This window comes from Otolemur garnettii, unplaced genomic scaffold (genome assembly GCF_000181295.1).
Source record: "Otolemur garnettii isolate 467f Iridium unplaced genomic scaffold, OtoGar3 scaffold00002, whole genome shotgun sequence".
Lineage (NCBI taxonomy): Eukaryota > Metazoa > Chordata > Mammalia > Primates > Galagidae > Otolemur > Otolemur garnettii.
The window spans coordinates 4317327-4339305 of record NW_003852397.1 but is presented as its reverse complement, the minus strand read 5'-3'; the positions used below and the strand labels follow the sequence as shown (position 1 = coordinate 4339305).

At 43.2% G+C, this 21979-nt stretch overlaps 1 protein-coding gene across 1 annotated transcript in view; it reads left to right on the top strand.

Moving 5' to 3' along the window:
* The window catches only part of SCML4 (Scm polycomb group protein like 4), a 117697-nt gene that overhangs the window by 22995 nt on the left and 72723 nt on the right, over positions 1-21979 (top strand). The gene's annotated exons all lie outside the window — the stretch shown is intronic.

The window sequence follows — 21979 nt, the reverse complement described above, 5'->3', positions numbered from 1 at the left end:
AAAATTCGTAGGTTGGGCACTCATGCTTGTAATCCTAGCACTCTGGGAGGCTGAGGAGGGTATGCTTGAGGTCAGGAGTTCCAGACCAGCTTGAGCAAGATGAGACTCCCTATCTCTAAAAACTAGCCCAGCTTGGTGGTAAATGCCTGTAGTCCCAGCTACTTGGGAGGCTGAGGCAAGAGAATTGCTTAAGTACAAGAATTTGAGGTTGCTGTGAGCTATAAGAACACCACGACACTCTCAGGGTGACAGAGTAAGACTCTGCCTAAAAAGATAAAATAAAATGAAAATTAGTAAATTAGCACAGCATTCACATGACTGAGTTCTCCACATAGCAGCTAGAATGAGCCTTTTAAAATGAGTCAGATCACATTGCTACTCAGCTCGGAAATGTCCAGAGGCCCCACACATTGCTCAGAGAAAGAACTAACGCTCTTAAGTGGCCTTCAAACCACTCCATGCTCTGGACACCCCATTCTCTCTCCACCCATTTCCTGCCCCTCCATTCCTCAGTCACTGTACACCCAATACTCTGCCCCCCTCGCTGTCTGTGAATACACCTCCTCAGGGCTTTTGCACGTGCTGCTTCCTCAGCCTGGAATGCTCCTCACTCACACGTGTCCCCAGGGCCTAACTTCCTTGAAATCTCTGCTCAGATATCCCTTAATGAGAGAGACCTTCTCAGACCATCAGTGTAAAATAACACCTTCATTGCCATTATGCTTTATCCTCTCAATCTAATTTATCTTGTAGTATTCATCACCTGTGTTATTACATATTGTTTATTTGTTAATTGTTCATTTCTCCCCACTAGCATGTGAACGGTGACTTTTTGTTGTTCATACTATACCTTTAGTGCTCAGAACACTGGCACTTGATAAATATTTGTTGCATAAATAAATTAATGAATGATGATTGTAGTAAAAAAGTAAGAATTTCTCTTTCCACCCTCCCATATGCTAACCTCTACTCCACATTTTTCAGTCCTAAGCCTTGTCAACAGCATATCTAGAAATCTTTGCATGTGCAAGGAGATACCTAGAGCTTCTCTGTTTCTGGTTAGGAAGTAGAAGGATGTGAAAACATTTGGTTATGGGAAGCAACAGCAAACGCCTGGAAGACTAAAATCCATACTTTCCAGGGAGACTAGCAAAAGGTGAGGAATATGAAGCAAGTTGAAGGATGATATTCTAGAGAGAAATGAGCCCTTCTTAGAGGCAGCAGAGAACTGTAGCTTCCATACATGGGGGGTAAGCAGATGTAGATGGAGGAGGGACAGGTCTCGCAAAGGAAATGTCTTCTGAGCCATCTGGAAGGATCACTGCGTGTGCCCAACTAGAAAAGGGAGGTGGGGAAGGGATGCAGGATTCGGTGTGTGCGAAGATAGCCCTGTCTGGGGAAGAGTGAAAGTGAGACCAGGGTCTGGAATGGAAGAGCAGGCCCACCACTGACAGAATTTCCTTACCCAAGTCAGTTGGGCTTTATATAACAGGGTGGGCTGCTGGGAGGGATTGGGATCCAAAAGCCTTTCAATCCGAAGACATCACATCAGCCATTTGAATAGGAAAAGTTTAATATAAAAAACTCTGAGAAGTAATTGCACAGTAACTACCCGGAAAGCTGAAAGAAAAGTAGTATACAACGGAGGAACTCAGAAACTCAGAAGAGGCAGGTCCCTGCAAGGTTGAAATTCAGACTCCTGTTTGTGGAGAGCATGTTGGCGGATATTGGGGAGCACTTACTGCTAAACCAGAGACCTCCTCTTTAGTTAACACTGCCAACCCCTTGCATACTGATCCACTTGTCACCATGTAGGAAAACAAAACACTGGGAGAAGAAAAAGTCCCTTCTTTCTCTCCTAAACTCGCAATGTGTCTCCAATGCCCTCTATTGACAGGACCTAATGTCAAGCCAACTGGCAAAAGAGTCCTGTAGACTAGAGAGTCTGGCCCCAGTGTCAGAGTAGAGGAAAGAAAGATGGATTTGTTGCTGGGAAGCAATATGTTCATAAATGGCACAAAACACATGCATAAAAAATACAAATGTATTTTTTAAAAACCTCGAGCCTCCTCCTTTCTGAATTTTGCTGAGAAAGCACCAGTGGAGGAGGGGATCATAGGCAGAGAAAAAAATACGTATTTTCAAATGTTCTCCTGGTTTTCAGATCTTGGGACCCTGCAGGAGTTGGATGCAAAGGTATATAAAAAATAGATGGAACTGTTTGTGAATTGGGCAAATAATAGGTAAATTCAATCTAAATAAAGCGTCAGTTCAGCGCTCAAACCAGTTGTAGGTGAATCTGAATAGTCACCATTCAGAGGAAAGGTCTTGCAACTCTGGGAAATAAACAAAACTAAGGAAAAAATTATTATGTTCCATTCTCCACTGTTTTACATAATTTCTGGAGAACAGTTTTTGTTTAAATGAGCCATGTAAAGAAGCATGAAAATGTTACCCATGATCAAGAAAAAGTATAGACAATAGGACATGTTCATAGATGGCCCAGGTATGAGAGTTATCAGATAAGAACTTTGAAGTGACCATTTAAAACACAGTATGTTGGCCGGGTGCAGTGGCTCATGCCTGTAATCCTAGCACTCTAGGAGCCCAAGGTGGGTGGTTTGCTTGAGCTCAGGAGTTTAAGACCAACCTGACCATCAGCAAGACCCCGTCTCTACAAAAAAAACATAAAAACTAGCCAGGTGTAATGGTGCATGCCTGTAGTCCTAGCTCCTTGGGAGGCTGAGGCAAGAGGCTTGCTCAAGAGTTGGAGGTTGCTTACGTTGCCAAGGCATTCTACCCGGAGTGACAGAGTGAGACTCCATCTCAAAAAAATAAAAATAAAAACAATAAAAAAAATACAGTATGTTAAATAAGAAAACTACATGGTTATTTCAGAAGAGAAATAGAGGCTGAGATGGAAGGATCGCTTGAGGCCAGGAGTTTGAGACAAGCTTGGACAACACGGTGAGACTCCCCCCATCTCTAAAAAATAAAAAAATAAAAAAAGAATAAAAACAAAGAAAAGGCAGAGACTATCAGACTGAACAACAAAAATAAGACCCAACTATCTTGGCTATAAGAGACACACTTTATATATAAAATTGTAAGTGGGTTATAAGTAAAAGATCAATGAAAGATAAATTGTACAAACACTAATCATAAAAATGATGGAGTAGCTATATTAAAATCACACAAAATAGACTTAAAAGACAAGGAGTTTTATCAGAAATAATGAGGGACACCACTTGAGAGAAAACTCAAAATGTTTTCTCTCTTACTCTCACACCAAAACAATCAACCCCAAAATACGAGATGTCTCCCTACCATGAAGCAAGTAATCAATTCTGCTGCAGACATCAGCTGGATGTCTTCATTTTCCGTACATGGAGAGTGTCAGAGCCCAGAAGTTGAGGGCTTAATCCCCGAAGACTGCTCCCTCTTCAGACACCAGTTGCAAGTTTGGCTTCCAGCAACTTCTGATGTAATGTCTTCAAGTTGGAATTCCCACAACATCCTCTTTGGGTTTGATTAATTTGCTAGCATGGCTCACAAGACTCAGGGAATCACTTCATTACACTTACTAGTTTAGTACAAAGTATGCAGATGAAGTGAAGCATAGGGCAAGTTATGGAGGAAGAGGCACAGAGCTTTCAGATCCTCCAGAACCTCTGCATGTCCAGGTACTCGGAAGCTCTCTGAACGCTGTCCTCTTGGGTTTTTATGGACGCTCCATCATGTAGGCATGATTGGTCAAAACATTGGCCACTGGTGAGCAATTTGACCTTCAGACCCTCTCCCCCTTTCCAGAGGTTGGTGAATGGGGCTGTAAGTCCCAGCTTTCTCTAATCACGCCTTTGTCTTTCCAATGACCAGCCCAGTGCTGAAGCTAGCAGTTGATTTTAGCATACAAAAAGACAGAACTTAGAAGATTACTAGGATTCTAGGAGTCAAAAACAAGTTCAAATGTATATTTCACAATATCACAGACACTTAGGAAAGAGTCAATCATTAAAGAAAATAAACATTTTAAATGTATTTGTACCATAATAACAGAGCTACAGCAAAAGCTTCAGAAAAGGGACGAATAGACACATTCTATTTTGCCGATTTTAATACTGCACTTTTAGTAATTGATAGAACAACCAGACAAAATTTTATCAGGCTGCAGGGGTGTTCAGCCTGAGTCCCAGATTATGTGAGAACTTTTTTGCTTGTCCGTGGTGGCAGATGTCACAAAAATTATGCATGGACCGATTTTTTGCTCAGCAGCTTTCGCTCATGCGTGTGTATTTAATGCATGGCCCTAGACAATTCCTTCTTTCAAAGTGGCACAGAGAGGCCAAAAGTTTGGATACCCCTGGAGGATTTGAACAGCACTATCAACCAGTTTAACTTAATACTTACAGAACATGACACAATTGCGGAATATGCATTCTTTTAAAATGTACATAGAGCCACAAGCTGGGCCACAAAATAAGACCCAACAAATTTCAAAGGACTGAGATCATATAGAGTTTTAGAAGTCAGTAACAGAAACATATCAGGAAATTCTTGAACATATGGAAATGAAAACATACTATCAAATAACTCCTGGATTAAAGAAGTTGTTACAGCCTAATCAGCGGTTCTTTTTTTTTAGAGACAGAGTCTCACTTTGTTATCTTCAGTAGAGTACTGTTCCATCACAGCTCACAGCAAACTCCAGCTCTTTGGCTTAGGCAATTCTCTTGCCTCAGCCTCCTGAGTAGCTGGGACTCCAGGTGCCGCCACAACGCCCGGCTATTTTTTTGTTGCAGTTTGGCCGGGGTTGGGTCTGAACCCACCACCCTCAGTATATGGGGCCGGTGCCTTACTCACTGAGCCACAGGCGCCGCCCTCTTTCTTTTTTCTTTTTTATATTGTTGGGGATTCATTGAGGGTAAAAGAAACCAGGTTACACTGTTTGCATTTGTTGGGTAAAGTCCCTCTTACAAATGTGTCTTGCCCCCAAAAGGTGTGGCACACACCAAGACCCCGCCCCCCCTGCTCTTCCTTTCCACCACCCCTCCCTCCTTCTCTCTCTGCTCTTCCTTTCCCCCACCCCCACCATGTCATTAATTGTCATTAATTGTCCTCGTATCAAAATTGAGTACATAGGATTCATGCTTCTCCATTCTTGTGATGCTATACTAAGAATCATGTGTTCCACTTCTATCCAGGTTAATACAAAGGCTGTAAAGTCTCCATTTTTTAAATGGCTGAATAGTATTCCATGGTGTACATATACCACAGCTTATTAATCCATTCCTGGGTTGGTGGCATTTAGGCTGTTTCCACATTTTGGTGATTGTAAATTGAGCTTCAATAAACAGTCTAGTACAAGTGTCCTTATGATAAAAGGATTTTTTTTTTCCTGGGTAGATGCCCAGTAATGGATTGCAGGATCAAATGGGAGGTCTAGCTTGAGTTCTTTGAGGGTTCTCTATACTTCCTTCCAAAAAGGTTGTATTAGTTTGCAGTCCCGCCAGCAGTGTAAAAGTGTTCCCTTCTCTCCGCATCTACACCAGCATCTGTAGTGTTGAGATTTTGTGATGTGGGCCATTCTTGCTGAGGTTAGATGGTGTCTCAGGGTGGTTTGGACTTGCATTTCTCTAATAATTAGGGATGATGAGCATTTTTTCATATGTTTGTTACCAATTCGTGTGTCTTATTTAGAGAAGGTTCTATTCATGTCTCTTGCCCATTGATATATGGGATTATTGGCTTTTTTCATGTGGATTAATTTGAGTTATCTATAGATCGTAGTTATTGTAGGTATCAAGCTTTTCTCTGATTCAAAATATGCAAATATCCTTTCCCATTGTGTAGGTTGTCTATTTGCTTTGGTTGTTGTCTCCTTAGCTGTACAGAAGCTTCTCAGTTTAAGTAAGTCCCATTTGTTTATTTTTGTTGTTGTTAACAATTGCTGTGGTAGTCTTCTTCATGAAGTCTTTCCCTAAGCCGATATCGTCAAGTGTTTTTCCTATGCTTTCTTTGAGGATTTTTGTTTCATGCCTTAAATTTAAGTCCTTTATCCATCTTGAATCAATTTTTAGAGTGGAGAAAGGTGTGGGTCCAGTTTCAGTCTTTTACATGTAGATATCCAGTTCTACCAGCACCATTTATTGAATAGGGAGTCTTTCCCCAGGGTATGCTCTTGTTTGGTTTATCGAAGATTAGGTGCCAACCAGGGGTTCTTAAGACTGCTGCTTAAGGGGAAGCCATACATTGAGACAAAGGAGTTATAGTGGACAAGGAGTTTAATATCGCAGGCACTGTGCCAGGAGATGGGAAGAAGTTCTCAAATCCATATCCCTGAACTTTGGGAGAAAGAGTTTTTAAAAATAATTTGGCAGCCAAATGTTAGAAAATTGGGTCTGATGATTGGCTGGAGATGAACTCACAGAATTAAGAAGCAGAAATTGTCTCTTTGTGCTGAGTCAGCTCTAGGTCACAGGACCAGTTGAGTTGATTCCTTGGTATGGGCCACTGATCTGGTTAGGTCACTTGGTCACTGGAATGCAGGATGTGGAAGATGCCTCAAAGACTAGCCTAAGGTTTCACAAGGGTAATGTTATCTATGGGGGCATTGAAGAAAAATCTTTAAGACCATCACTTCTATGGTTCCTGAGTAGCAAGCTATTACAGGAAAGAAAGCTAGGGAATAATGGCTGGTTGTATATATATAGTAGAACCTCAATGAGTTGACCATCCAAGGGACTATAATAAAGTGGTCAATATGCAGAGGTGGTCAACATAAGGAATGAGGCCTACACTACTGATACATATATGTGGTGCACATCTGGTCTATAAAAATTAGGTCACCTTAAGGAGATGGTCAATGTAGGAAGGTCATCAACTACAGAGGTTCTTCTGTAGATATAAACTATGCTTGGACCTTTGCAGAGTTCAGGCTCCTACCATTGTTCCCACCTTATAGCCTTTTATTAACTTTATAAAGGCTGATTTCAAAAATCACCAGGGAAATCAGTAAATGTTTTGTACTAATAAAAAATGAAAATGTTTGGTACTTGATATTTTACTATAGTGGCTCATGCCCATAATCCTAGCACTCTGGGAGGCCAACAAAGATGGATTGCTTGAGTTCAGGAGTTCAAGATCAGCCTAAGCAAGAGCAAGACCCTGTCTCTACTAAAAATAGAAAAAAACAATAACAATCTAGCCAGCATTGTAGCAGGCACCTATAGTCCTAGCTGGCAAGGGAGACTGAAGCAAGAGGATCACTTGAGCCCAAGAGGTTGAAGTTGCTGTGAGCTAGGCTGATGCCATAGCACTCTAGCCAGGGTAACAGAGTGTGAATCTATCTCAACAAAAAATAAAAGAGTGCAATTAAATTAAGAACAAAACTCAATTGACTAAAAAACAGAAAATAGCAGGAATATTAATAAAATAAAATAATTGAACAGATTAATAAAATCAGCACTGCTTAATAGGATCGATCAAGACAAAGAGAGAGAAATGTAATTACCAATAGAGGAATGAAAAAGGAGACATCTCTACATTGTTACAAGTATTAACGTGGTAATTAGGAAGTATTATGAACCATTGACACTAATAAATTCAACATTTTTTAAAAAAACACAGCTATCCAAATCTGACACAAGATGAAATAGAAACCAGAATAGCCTCTTACATTTTGAAGAAATTAAATCTATAATTAAAAGCCTTCGCACAAATGACTTCCTACAAATTAAAAATCTTCCCATCTTCAGACTCAGATGACTTCAGGGGTGAATTCTATCAAATATTAGAGTGAGAAATAATGTCTTATGTAAGCTTTCTGAGAAAATAGAGGAGAAGGAGCCCCCCTCTTGCACCTTTTTGAGGACACCATAATTGTGTCACCAAATTGCACAAGGATATTATAAGAAAAAGTTATAAATTAATATTCCTCATGAACACAGGTGCAAAAATCCTTAAAAAAAATTATAAACAAGTAAAATGCATCAATTCATAAAATGGATAGTAGATCATGGCCAAGTGAAGTTTATTTCAGGAATACAAATTTTATTTTATTTCATTTTATTCTATTTATTTTTTGGGGGGGGGGAATAGAGTCTCACTATATCACCCTCAGTAGAGTGCAATGTTCAAGACATTACACCAAAAAACATTTTGGAAACAAACCCAAGAAGTCCTAAGTAAATGGAGAGATATTTCATGGATTTTAAGACTCATTTGATTCTCCCCAAATTGAGTTACAGATTCAATGTATTCCCAATCAAAATTCCATGTCATTTTTTGCACCTCTGTAGAAATTCAAATGTAAATTATAAGATAGTTTTTTTAAAAAGTTGGAGAATTTATACTATCTGATTTCAAGATTTAGTATAAGGTTACAGTAACCAAGAGAGTTTGTCATTGGCATAAGGATAAGTATGTCAAAAATTGTTCAGGTTTACAGAAACAAGAGTCCAGAAATAGACTCAAATTCATATGGTTAATTGATTTTGACAAAGGCACCAAAGCAATTCAATGGGGAGAGAAAAGTCTTTTCAACAAATTGTGTTGGAATGACTACATATTTGTATGGGGGAAGAATGAACCCTGAACTTTATCCCACATCATACACAAAAATAAGATGAATCATAGACCTTCAACTGTAACAAGTAAAACCACAGAGCTTCTAAACTAGAAGAAAATAGAATATCTTCATGATCTTGGGATGGGATAAACATCTTAGCAAGGGCACAGAAACCACTAATCATAATACAAAAGGCTACTGTACAGGTCTTTATCCAAAATCTAAAAATTTTGCTCATCAAAATATAATATTTATTTATTTAATTTTTTTTTTTGGTTACAGTCATCATTGTTGTTTGGTGAGCCCGGGCTGGATTCAAACCCACCAGCTCAGGTGTACGGGGCTGGCGCCTTAGCTGCTTGAGCCACAGGCGCTGAACAAAAATATAATATTTAGAGAGAAAATAGGCAAGCTACATACTGGGAGAGAAATTTTGCAGTATGTATATGGACTTGTCTGCAGAATATGTAAAGAACTCCTACAGCTCAATAACAAAAAAGGCAAAGAACCAATTAAAATTCGACTTGAACAGGCATTATAAACAGAAGATATGTGAATGGCCAGTAAACACATAGAAAGGAGGTCAGCTTCTCTGCTCATCAAGAAAATGCAAATTAAATCCCACCCACTAGAATGAAACACTGACAGCACAAATATTGATGAGTATACGGAGCAACTGGCACCCTCTTACATTGCTGGTGGGAGGAAAAAAGGTACAACCACTGGAAAATTGTTAGGCAGTTCCTTATAAAGTTAAATATAAACCTACCCTGTGAACTAACAATGTCACTCCCAGGTATTTCCCCAAGAAAATAAAAACACAATAAAAAACGTATATCCACAAAAGGCTTGTATAGAAGTGTTTCTAGCAGATTTTTTTCAGAATACCCTGTAGCTTAAAACTGGACACAATCTGAATGTCCATCAAGAAGGGTAATGCATTAACGGATTGTGGTATATCATATAATGGATTGTGGCATACCATAGGCTATCCTACTCAGCAATAAAACTAAATGAGTATTAAAATACTAAAAAATATGATGACCAGCTTACGAAGCCAGGTGCAAAGGGTCTATATTGTACAATTCCATTTATATAAAGCTCACAAACAGACAGAACTAATCTATGGAGATAGAAGTTAGAAGAGTGCCTGCCTTTGGAGGAGTAGGCTTGACTGCAAAGAAGCATAAAGGAACTTAAGGAACTTTCCAAGATGATGGAGATGCTCTGTCTTGTGACTGGGGAAAGAGTTACATTGGTATATAAATTAGTCAAAACTCAAACCATATGTCCAAGACTTGTGAATCTCACTGTATGCAAATTACAACTCAATTAAGACAAATATTTTAAATTAGAAAATCTAAATTTAAAGGGAAAACTTTAGTTGCACAAATAAGCAGAAATATAAAAGGATAATCGCCATACGGCAAGAAGGGCTATCAAATTTTATTTATTTCCCCAGAAGACAAAGCAAGGAAGAAAGATGTCTTTAAATGACAGCAAAAGATTTTTAGAGAAATTTATATGAGTTAATTAACATACTACCATACCTAAGATAAAAGGCAGTATTTTCCCCTCTTGATGGGCCAGTGCATACCATTTGTAGTGGGTTGAATAGTGTCTTCTCCAAAAGTCATGTCCACCTTATAGATGTGAACTTATTTGGAAATGGAATCTTTGCAGATGTAATTGGTTAAGACAAGGTCATAAATTAGGGCAGGCCATAAATCCAACAAACAGTGTCATTAGAAGAAGACCACGTGGAAATACAGAGACGCACAGAGAGGGAGAAAGGCCATGTGGCATTGGAGGTAGTTTTGGAATGACATATTCAGCTGTTAGCTAAATAACGCCAAAAATCGCTGGCAGCCACCAGAAAGGCATGGGACAGATCCTCAGATTCTCCCTCGGGGTCTCAAGATGGAATCAACCCTGTTGGCACCCTGATTTCAGACTCCTGGACTCCTGCGAGAGAATTAATTTCTGTTGTTCCAAGCTACTAAGTTTGTGGTAATTATGGCAATGTTAGGACACTAATACATATGGTACTTCGCTAGGTTATCAAAGAATAAAGTTTAAGTGTTCAACCTTCGGTCTGGTGCAAGAGGGTAGATTTGAATCAATAAAGTGGCAACATGTGCTCTAAAGATATATATATATATATATATATATCCCTCTCTTGTATGCAATTTGGAAACAAACAAATGAAATAATTGTATGTATTTATTGCCTACTTCTCATCATAGTTTTCTATCAGAATAATGAATCCTGGAGACATTTCCCTATTAGCACACAGAGATGCCTGAATGGGCCCCTCTGCGCTGCTCTGGGACCAGATAATGATTGTTTCCAAAGGAGGCACCGTATTCCAGGATATACATTTACCATCATTCATTTTGCCAGTCCAGTTCAATTAGATGAACGATTATTAAATGCCTCATCCTGAGCACGTCTATATAAATCCTTTCCATTTCGATCCTATCTGGTGGAAACCAATAACTAACTGTTGAGTGCCTTCTTGGTTAACAGTCACTTTTGCTGAGATCACATCTTTTGGTTTTATCTTAATCGACTACCTCTGCTGTTGGGTTCTATAGCAAAGATACTTTTTGAAAACGTGTTGTGAACTATCACAAGAAACTAATGATGAGACTATGATAAAAGAGGTTGATGGCTGGGATGGAGAAACTAGTTTTCTTTTTATTTTGCTAGGCTCTAATGTTCTTACTAAATTGGGCTTCTTAAGTTTAGGATTTGCCCCCGGGTAGAAAAGTTCATACTCAGTGAACTTTGTTAGAGAATAATACGTTTAACACTTAACTAGGTTAACAGAGAATGAAGTTTAGGTGTTCAGCCTTCTGTCTGTCTAGTGCAAGAGGGTAGATTTGAATCAATCAAGTAAGCAAAATGCGCTTTAAAGATATATAGATAGATATAGAAATAGACATAGATATACACACGCCCTCTTTTGGATGCAATTTGGAAACATACAAATGAAATAATTGACAAGCAACGCTCATCCTATAAAGATGGGGCAGAGTGAAAGCAGAAGGAAGAAATAGGATTCCATCTGAATCACATTGATACAAACACACTTGTAGAACTGTGAGGATGAACCCACATGTTGGTCCCTGCAGTTGTTCAGGTTGCATTAGGAATTTGTCCTGTACATTTCCTTTGGTTCTGTGTTCCGTGAGCATCCAGGGGCTTCTGTCCTGGAGAATAAACACCTACTGGCTGTCACACACAGTATCTCACTCAGTTCTTGTTGCTGCTGAGATAAGAAAGAACATTTCTTCTTTTCCTCTTTTGAGTGAGACTGGGTCTTCGACAATGGGAATTATGAGTAGTCATCCATTTAATTAACAATTTAATTTGCATGAGAGTAGACCGCCCAGGAGATGGGATCATTTGGGGCCTTTTCGGAGGCTGCCTGTCTGTAGCATGGTTCTGCTTGGTGGTGCCACGTGGAAGAACCTCTTTCCAGACTAAATCCCCTCAGCTATTTTGACTGTTCCACAAAGGAAAGTTCCAGATGTCTTTCTCTTTTCTCCTTTTGGATTCACTATTTATTTTAATTCTTGCCCCAAGAAATAACTGCAAAACTCCAGACGTTCTGTGGACCATGGGGTTACTGTTTCCTTTGATGTGGACACTATCCAATCTGTATTCCCAGGAGCTTTTTGATAAAATGGCCCACACTATAATCTGAATAAGGCTTGTCATTAACAAACATCCCTTAATCTTTTTCACTCCAGAAGATTTTCTTTCCTGTACATTTGTGAATGATATTTTATTATACTATTCTATTCTATATTTTTTGAGACAAGAGTCTCAATATGGGCTCGGCGCCTGTGGCTCAAGTGGCTAAGGTGCCAGCCACATACACCTAAGGTGGCGGGTTCAAATCCAGCCCGAACTCGCCAAACAACAATGATGGCTGCAACCAAAAAATAGCCTGATGTTGTGGCGGGTGCCTGTGGTCCCAGCTCCTTGGGAGGCAGAGATAGGAGACTCGCTTGAGCCCAGGAGTTGGAGGTTGCTGTGAGCTGTGATGCCACAGCACTCTACCCAGCGGGGATAGCTTGAGGCTCTGTCTCAAAAAAAAAAAAAAGAATCTCAGTATGTGCCCTGGCTAGAGTGCCATTGAGTCATAGCTTGTGGCAATCTCAAACTCTTGAACTCAAGTGACTCTGCTTCTACAGGTATGTGCCACCACTCCTGGGTAGCTTTTCTACTTTTTAGGAGAAATGGGGTCTCACTCTTGCTCAGGCTGTTCTGGAACTCCTGAGCTCAAACAATCCACCTGCCTCAGCCTTCCAGAGTGCTAAGATTACAGGCATGACCACCATGCCCGGCCTGAATGATATTTTATCTATAAGGTATCCCTAAAGTCACCATACACAGGGAAAATGGAAAATTGTAGCTAAATATGCCTTTATTTAAAAAATACTGTATTCATTACAAAATCTTACAAAATAGTATTTACAAATATTCTCTACATTATAGGCCACCTCCTTGTAAAATTTTGTAACAAATAAAGTATTTTGTAAATAAAGATTCCTCTAGCTACAATTTCCCATTTTCCCTATGTATGGCAACTTTAGGGGCGACTTTTAGGACACCCTGTATTTTATCTTTTTGGCTTACCCAATGGTAACTTTTAGAGTTTCAGTTCTATAGAATTGGCTGCCCCCTCAGACTTACGTTACCTGCTTATTTGATAAAGCTGCCTTTCCAGTCTTCATCCGTGTCATGGGGAGAATGTAACTAACTCTAGAGACCCGTGGCACGCCGCTAGAGACAATCTGCCGATTGGCACCAGCATTAACCATGCAACTTGGAACCTGTGGTCATGTCTCATCAGTTACAATTATACTCCATAGTATTAGCTTTCTTCTAACTTGTTACTACTTTCATGTTATCAGGAAATATGGGCGGCACCTGTGGCTCAGTGAGTAGGCCGTCAGCCCCACATACTGAGGGTGGCAGGTTCGAACCTGGCCCCAGGCCAACTGCAACAACAACAAAAATAGCCAGATGTTGTGGCAGCACCTATAGTCCCAGCTACTCAGGAGACTGAGGCAAGAGAATCACCTAAACCAAGAGCTGGAGGTTGCTGTGAGCTGTGATGCCAGGACATTCTACCGAGGGTGACAAAGTGAGACTCTGACTCTAAAAAAAAAGGAAATAATCTAGGGACATTTTTGGCAAATGCATACTTTACGGTGTTCAAGATGGCCCATAGCTATAGCATTCCTCTTATCTCCAGCCTATGTGTCCCCCACCCCTGTCCCCAAAGAAAATCTAGTTAGGTTAAGCCTTAAACTTTAAAAGTGCCATAATCTGCTTTTTAGGGAGTCAGTGGCCCAATATTAGTGACTACTACATTCTTTGTAAGGTAGGTGCTTACTAGCTTGCTTAATAACCAGTCGAGTCACTGATTATTCATATCCAGAATCCAACCTGTTTTAAAAATTGGGACAAAATACGCCCCTGTCTGGTTTAGGTGCTGTGGCTCATGCCTGTAATCCCAGCACTAAGGCAAGAAGATTGCTTGCGTCCAGGAGTTCAGCACTAAAACTGGGCAACATAGCGAGACCTCTTTTCTACACAGCATTTTAAAGATTAGCCGGACAAGCACGACTGTAGTCCCAGCTGCTGAGGAAGATGAGGCAAAGGGATCACTTGAGCCCAGGAGTTGGAGGTTACAGTGAGCTCCACCCTGGGAGACAGAGTGAGATCTTATCTCTAAAGAAATAAAATAAAACAAAAAATTAAAAAGGCCCTCCCTGCCCTTCCAGTACTGCTCTTCCTTGATTTCTCAAAAAACTTCCACCAGCAGCTCTGAGACTGTATCTGCAAACTCCTGCTGTACTTGAGGGCTCTGTATCTGAGCATGGAGGGATTTGAGCTCATTATGGTGAGAAGCTGCTGTCACAGCTGCTCCACCCTATCCACTAACCCCCTCCCGGCCTCATCACATGTCTGCTGCCACCCGTGTGAGCTCCTTGCCCTTCCTGTACCAAATGTAAATAGTCCCTGAGCAGTCCCGGTGTCTCCGTGTCCCTTACTAACCCTCCAGACTACTCCAAGCAGCAGGCTAATTTCATCCTTCTTCTTTCTGCTCTGAAAATTAAAAATTAACCCAACGACACATCCCTGTTTTATTTGCTTTGTGTGACTCCTGGCTGGTTCTGTGCTGTGACCTCTGTGAGCCTTTCCTTCCTGGTTCCTGCATTAAGTATGGATGGTCTGTCCTCGACCCACATTCCCAGTGGCTCCCGATGGCAGGTGGGCCTTTCTGCTTGTGTGCTCGTCCTGACGCCCCTTCGCGTTTTCAGGGCCTGGCACAAATGCCTTGCACTTAGGAAATGTCCAATAAATATTCATACAGATATGGATTTTCAAAAGGTAAACTTTGAAAGCTAATTAAGCATTGATTTAACTGCAGTTGCAGGGCCTCAGGAGACCTTTGAGAAGGGGAGAAGATCTGGAAAATAATCCAGCCAGCCCCTGTTTGCCAACTGCTAACCCACTGGAGAGGGAGCAGGACACAAGGGTCATTCTTTTTTCCTTTTTTGACCTTTCCTCTAGTAACCAAGAAGTGAAAGTGCACAATTGTGTGGTTATACTACAGTCTCCTTCCTTTCTTTTTAAGTCAATCAAATCGTGCTGGCTGGGGAATCGCTGTACGCAAAGCCCAGAGAGTTCACGTAGCTTTTAACTCGGCCAAATGACATGCAAATAGTATTATGCACTTGTCTCAGGGTGATAAGGCAGCCTGACTTTTTGGTTTTGAGGAGTCAGATCTTAAAATGCAGGATCTCCCACCCTACCACCAGCTTAAACAAAAGCCCTGGGAGATGACCCTCCTTGGATCTCAGCAGCTAAGCTCTTGTTAAGCAGGGGCTGGACACAGAGGCCAGGCTGGGCACTAGCCAGGAGCCCTCGGGCAGGACTCAGATGTGTTCTGGGCTGTCATCGCTATAGACTTGACACTTCATCTGTATAAATGGGTTGTATAATAATGCCTGTGTAATACTTGCCTTAAAGACCTACAGAGAGAATTTAATGAAATAATATATGCACATACATATGTTTTCCTCATTTATTTATTCATCCACTCTTTGTCACCTTGCTGGTCCTGTGACCTGGGCCCTGTGTCTGATTGTGTGAACCAGGGATGGTGCCTACATGTGGGGCACAGGTGAGGGAAGCAGCAGACGAGGGCTTCCTTTCAAGGGTGGGGTTCTCCAAGGGAAGAGGGGTTGTGCAGGGAAGGGTGACCTGGCTCTCGCTGTAGGCCAGCAGACCTAGATTGTAGGGGCTCTGTCTCATGGTGATTGGCCACTGTCCTTGTCTAGACTCAGTGTGTGGGGTGGGTGCTTCTTCTCGGGTGACCTGCCAACGCACACCAGGCTGAGGGCATTGCCGGGAGACTGAGACTGACATGGAGAATTCACCTGTGCTCTGTCTGCACCACAACATGCCAGCAGGACTGACCCGCAGGGGACCTGTGTGTACAGGGGGCGGGGGAAGGGCTGGGACTCAGGGAGACATACCCACTGCTCCCTCCTCCTGCGAGTGTCTGGGAAAAGATTATTGCAGACTCATCTTCATGTCCCCAGTGCTCTGCACAGATTGACCACAGCAGGTCCCCAGAAGAGATGACTAAGGAGGGAAAGAAGAGCTGAGTAAGGACACAGCACTGACAGCTACATCCCAGCCAGGGCTTCTCTTGGAGGGTTAAGACTTTGATTGTTGACCATGGTCTTGAGGTACTGGTGAAGCCTGTGGGACCAACAGGCTGTGTGAGGGTGGCCATGGGGAGAAACCAGCCAGAGAAGTACTGACCTGCCCACCATGTCCCTGGCAGAATGATGCTGTGACTACACTGACCAGGACGCCTGAGAAGCCTTCGTGGTTTTTTGTAATCAGAAGCAGATTAGGCTACATTTTGTTTTTCTCCTCTGTAAGTTAGAGAAAAAAACACTGGGCAGCACCTGTGGCTCAGAGGAGTAGGGTGCTGGCCCCATATACTGGAGGTGGCGGGTTCAAATGTGGCGCCAGACAAAAACTGAAAAAAAAAAGAGAAAGAGAGAGAAACAGTAAGGGAGAGTTTCCCAGTGTCCTTGCACGGGGCCCTTTGCCCACTCTATTCTCAGGCCTGGAGACAGTTTATATCCCTAATATGGGGAGACCCTGGGATTTTTCTTTGTGAGATAAGAGAGGAGAGGAAACCAGTGTACAGTGACTGCAGGTATAGACGATTATGATGAGTGTCAGGGACCCAGGACCCTGTCTTTCCTCCAGCCTCCCAGCTTTCTAGAGAGTTCTGGAACCCTACTGGTGCCGGGGTGTCGTAACAGCTTACCTCCCATGAGCTCGGTTGCTGTCCAGGGGGATAGGAGTAATGCAGTGCTCTGCAGGATACATTTGGTGTATTTCTCTTGTGTAGTGAGTAAAAATAAACGATCTTGTTGAGTGCTGTCTTTGGAAGGACTGAAGTGCCTTAGATACATCTATGTTTTAAAAAGAGTATCATAATGAAGATGTGCTTTACACGTGTCTGTACTTCAGGGAGATTAGCTATGTGCCCGGAAATATGCGTAGAAGTGTTCGTGTTGGAAAGGTTGTTTGTCTCAAGAAGCCCTGCCCTTGAAGAGAGGGAATCGATTCCCGCTCGGTGAGATGCTGACTTGAAGAGCTGTGATTGGTGTTCTTTGAATCTCGTTGCTCTATTGTTGAAGTTTTCAGGATTTTTATTAGCCAAGTCTCTGAAAGCAATCTAGGTCTACAGTTTGTTTATGTTACAAAAAATTCATCTTGAAGGGAGAGTTTGCTTTAAAGGTAATGATTGAACTAGAAGCAACCCAAATACTGCACCTTTCTCAAAACTGAATGCAAATTATAAATAGAGAACAAAACAGGAAACAGTGGTTTGCAAAATAAAGAAAGAAATACTTGTAGCTGCCCGAGACTGAGTGACAGAAAATCACAGCCACTGCCTCTTCAGCAGAGGCCAGCGTCTTCTGTCTGCAACCACTGTTTAGCAATCTTCAAAAAATGTGTGCATCACAGGCACTGACTACATAAGTGTGTTGTTCTACCCAGCCAGTCTCTCACACCCAGTGAGTTGACTGGTTTACTTAGCTTTCACTTAGAGACAGCTCTATCTCCTCATAGCCTATGGAGATGTGCAGATGTGCCTTGAAGGGTCAGATTTCCCTCCTGATCCCCTAACCAGCTCCACCACCAGCTCTTGAGACTCTACCCAAGACTGACTCAGGGAGACAGCCATAGGGATCTGTGCAAAGAACCGGGTGGTGGTGGTGGTGGTGGAATCTGACTTTCTCCCATTCCTTTCTGGGCCTCAGCATCTCATCTATAAACCCAAGAGCAGGAATGCTTATCTTAAAACCATGGTGGCAATTAAAAGAGATGAAATAGATGAAGACCTATCTTGGCAGCATGTGGTATGCTTGTGTCTTCCTTGTGGGTATTGAGGGCTCCACAGTTGGACTTCTGAGCCTGGTGGACACAGTTATGCAATAAAGATAAATGCCCTGGGTGGAATCCTGCTGCCTCCAAGCTGGGCGGCTGCAGGAATCCTGGAAGAGGGGCTGGCTCACTGATCATTCCTTTAGCACTTATTCAATAAGTTCCTAAGATGTGCCAGGCACTGAACTGGAAGGGGATTCATGGATGAAGACACAGACTCTCCTTCAAGGAGCTCAAGCATATTGGGAGAGAGAGACACAGATGAAAATAAATAAATGGAATAACATGTGGTAGGTGCTGTGATGGTTCAATTGCAGCCATGGGGAAGGGTGTAGAATAGAAACTTTCTGTTCAAAATCTACTTTTATTTAGCTCTTTTTTTTTTTTTTTTTTTTTTGAGACAGATCCTCAATCTGTCGCCCTGGGTAGAGTGCCGTAGCATCACAGCTCAGAGCAACCTCCAACTCCTGGGCTCAAGCGAGAAACTCCTGGGCTCCTGCCTCTGCCTCCCAAGTAGCTGGGACTATAAGTATCTGCCACAACACCCGGCTATTTTTTGGTTGCAGCTGTCATTGTTGTTTGGTGGGCCCAGGCTGGAATTGAACCCACCAGCTCAGGTGTATGTGGCTGGCGCCTTAGCCGCTTGAGCCACAGGCACCAAGCCTTATTTAGCTCTTTGAGGATTCTTCAAAATTCTTTCCAAGAAGGCTGTACTAGTTTGCAATCCCACTAACAGTATATAAGTGTTCCCTTCTCTCTGCACCCAAGTCGGAATCTGCAGCTTTGGGACTTTGTGATGAGGGCTGTTCTCACTGAGATTGTGGTCCTCCTCCTTGAGTTATGAGTTGCCTCTGAATGGTCCTCCTGCCATATCACCCATGGATCTCTCTTCTCCTCTACTAAGTGTTCAGTTTCTCAGTGGGCTCTACCACAGCACCCAGCTACCCTGCACACCTCCACATGGATTGCGTAGGCAAGGTCCTGGCAGACACCCTGGGAACTTCCAAGGGAGTGAGAGTGTTGGCCATCCATGTCCCTGTCTGTTGGGGAGCCTGTCACTGGACAGTTTCACACTGCCTCCTGGGTGCTGAGGAGTTGCCAGGCTTTCTGCCTCACCATAAGGGCACAGCTGAGGGTTCTAAAACTGTGCAGCTGAGATGGAGTGGGTGGCTCATGCCTGTAATCTTAGCACTCTGGGAGGCCAAGGAGGGAGGATTCCTTTAGCTCAGGAGTTCGAGACCAGCCTGAGCAAGAGTGAGACCCCATTTCTACTAAAAATGGAAAAATTAGCCAGGCACTGTCATGGGTGCCTGTAGTCCCAGCTACTTGAGAGGCTGAGGCAGGAGGATGGCTTAAGTCTGGGAGTTTGAGGTTGCTGTGAGCTAGGCTGATGCCACAGCACTCTAGCCAGGATGACAGAGTGAGACTCTGTCTCAAAAACAGACAAACAAACAAACAAACAAACAACCTGCACATCTGTGGCTCAAGATCAGCTCCTCAATGACAAGGCGCCTGCCACTTGCATTGCAGTCTTTGGTCCTTTCTGTTTTTATGTTGTCCTGTGGGACAAGGGATGCAGGGAGTCAGTGCCCATCTTGCCTTTGCTGTCTGTGTACCAAGAAACTGAGTCTGCCAAGGGTGTGTTGCTTCTTTACTGGCCCTTCTGCCTGCTTGGCTGGGCAGGGAGTTTAGCAGTGAAACCTGTTTAGCTGAGGGGGCTGCGGCCCAGAACGGTGAAGCAACTTGTCTCCATCTTTCAACTAGTCAGGAGTACAGCCAGCACTGGAGTCAGCCCCCAAGTCCAGGGTCATCTCTTCCGCCACCTAGTAGCATGCCTAGCATAGCATAGACGCCTGTTAGAGTGGCTGCAGGCCGGTCAGCCGCCTCACTGTGGTTATTAGGCAGCCTGGTCAGCACAGATGCACACATGGGCTTGTGACTTGCACCTGACCCATCCCACCTCCGCAGGCTAGTGTGACTGGCCCTGGATGAGCAGCAGCTGAGGATATCAGAGCCATTTACATATTTAGATTGAGTTTGTTGGCTTTTTAAAAAAAATATGGGTGTACAAAATCCAAAAAGTAGACAACAGTTTCTAGAGAAAAGTATCGCCACCAAAGACAATCGCCGCCACTTTAAAAACCCCGCCAGAGGTATTTTATGCATCAGTAGCCGTGCCTCCTGTGTAGGGGTGTGTGTGCATCCACGCGTATCTTCCTCACCCACGCAGGAGAGCACGTGCGCGCCTCTGTGAGCTTCAGCCTTTATCCTCAAGGTCATTCCCTGCATTTCCCTCCTCCGTGATTCTGCAGCCACGTCGCTGCAGGGAGCATTGCGTCTCCTCCCTCCTCCCCAGCCTTGCTCTCAACCTGTGGGTTTTGCCTGTAGGCAGATCTCCCGGTGTGGCCACAGAGAGACAGAATCCATCATCTGAAATCAGATGGTTAGGAAATCACCAAAGGAGCCTTTCTTACAGGTTTCCCCTTTCTGCCCAGCCATTAACTGGCCCTCGTAATGGGCAGGCAATGTCGTCCTTTTCACATAGTCTGTGAAGGTCTAACTAGGAAATCCTTTAGTATTTAGTACGGGAAATGTCACACAGTGATGGAAGAGCCAAAACAGGGACTGGGCACCTGGCCCTAGGCTCAAGGGGCAGACAGAGGAGGTGGCCTGTTGGAAGCAAGGGCTGAGTCACCCAGCAGGAGATGGGGCCGCATCTGGCAGGAGTGGGAGCCACAGAGAAACAGTTCCTGGCAGAGACTGAGCAAAGAGCAAGGAAAGACTCCTTGCCTTCATCCATTCCACTGCCCCTCCAAACTCAGACCGGCACCTCCCAGTGGCAAACCCAGCCAGCAGCTGACAGCCAGCAGCTACAGGAATAGGGGAACAGCCTGGGGGCAGCCCTCTCTGCAGAGAAGAGCAAGGGAAGGTGAGGCGTGCAGCTGAGGAAGCAGACAGGACCAGCACGTGGAATGTCCAGGGAGACGGCTGTCTTCTGTAAGGCTGCCACCTCTAGAGCCTGGCACCTGCTCTCCCTTGCTCCTTGAGGTCATCTTCTCAAGAGCAGCTCCAGAGTGGGTCTGGTGGCAGTGCCAGACTGAGAACCAGCCTTTCCTTTTCCTGTGCTGGCGGGGAGCACCAGAGTACCCCAGAAAACAGGTAGATTTGGGGTAGAGCTGAGTAGCTGCCCAGCCAGGGCATGCCTGTCTCTCATGCCTGCACATGTTATAAAGTTTTCCGGAACCCTGCAGATTGCAATGGGTGCCTGTCCTACTTCACTGTGCAGTCTCTGGTCTTGGTTTACATACTTTACTCCGTCCCCTTAAATATTTGAATCTTGGCTTTCTACTGCTCTGGATGCTGTACCTCTTCGGGGGCAGGGAAGGTTCCAGCATTTAGGAGTGGTGGTAGCTTTTGTAGGTACATCCAAGAGTGGAAAGGATTTGACAGGAGTTCAGAGTCTTTCCTCACCACAGAGGGCCTGTAGCAAGGACCTGGGGAGTTCCCTGTACCCCACCCAACAGTAGAATTGATAGTTCTACCTCTGGGAAGGAGGTGCATGGGTCTTGAAGTCTCCGTATATCTGCTAGGCACATCCAGAAGTTTTATCTCCTGTTGGTTGGAGGAACAAGTGTGCACCTTGCAACTTCTCTTGAGACAATTTTTGGCTTCATCTCTTTTGAATGTTCTGTTGAATCCTCTTTCTACCTGGTTATTATGTGGGACAACTGGGGCTAACCAGTCCTTTTGTTCTGGATCAATTTTTGTTTTTTTCAGGACATGTTGACTTATTTTCAATTCTCTGTATTTATTCCTTATTTAGACAAGTAGAGACAAGTGCATGTGAGAACTTAATTAATGAATCTTTACATATATATAATATCAAATAAGGTGGGGAGGTGAGAGGGA